The sequence below is a fragment of the Seriola lalandi genome, unplaced genomic scaffold (assembly GCF_002814215.2).
Source record: "Seriola lalandi dorsalis isolate HSWRI2012SDOR001 ecotype SW California unplaced genomic scaffold, Sedor1 jcf7180001966763, whole genome shotgun sequence".
NCBI classification, from domain to species: Eukaryota; Metazoa; Chordata; class Actinopteri; order Carangiformes; family Carangidae; genus Seriola; species Seriola lalandi.
In genome coordinates, this window is record NW_019437431.1 from 1 (window position 1) to 664 (window position 664).

Genomic DNA, 664 nt, shown 5'->3' on the forward strand with positions numbered 1-664 from the left:
GTACTTACACCTGGCCTGTACTGTGGCTTCAAACAGGAAACGAGTGAGCGGCCAGTCCCCCTCAGCACTCTGGGTCCTGGTCTGTACCTGAGTTCAGTGACTCACCTGGAACAGATTGCGATGATGACCATTTAGGACACCTTTGTATTAACCATGAAAATAAAATATAACTCTGAGCGATCTGTGAGTCACTGGATGACACGGGCTACTGTTACTGTTTAGGTCTGGGAACGTGATCCCACACTGTCAATACATTATTATTATTATTATTATTATTATTATTATTATTATAATAATATACATTATGTAGTTAGGCTGCATGGAAAAGATATTATAATCTTTTAAAAGTTATGGTCAAACAGGTTCAGACTGACGTGCTGCTGATGATCAACCGTCACTAAACATCTTTGAATAAAACTAGAACAGAATTCACCGTCAGACATTTTACTGACAAAAGATTCAGTTTGATTTAATGTGAGCAGCTCGAACATGAATCTGACATTTGCTGCATGAAGAGAAACTAGAGTCAGAATTGTTTCTGAATCTGCAGCAGTTTCCACACGATGCCTCACCTGTTCAGTCATCAGGTGTCACTGGACAGTTTGGTCATGTGACCAGGACATTTAAGGAACTTCGTAACAGAACTTTAGACTTTGGTGTTTAA

The 664-nt window shown here is 39.5% G+C and overlaps 1 non-coding gene across 1 annotated transcript; it reads left to right on the forward strand.

Moving 5' to 3' along the window:
• Window positions 1-115: 115 nt before the first annotated feature.
• LOC111650252 (small nucleolar RNA SNORD58) lies at window positions 116-181 on the forward strand. Its single transcript, XR_002760381.1, has one exon. It is a non-coding gene; the product is annotated as a small nucleolar RNA SNORD58 (small nucleolar RNA).
• Window positions 182-664: the final 483 nt, after the last annotated feature.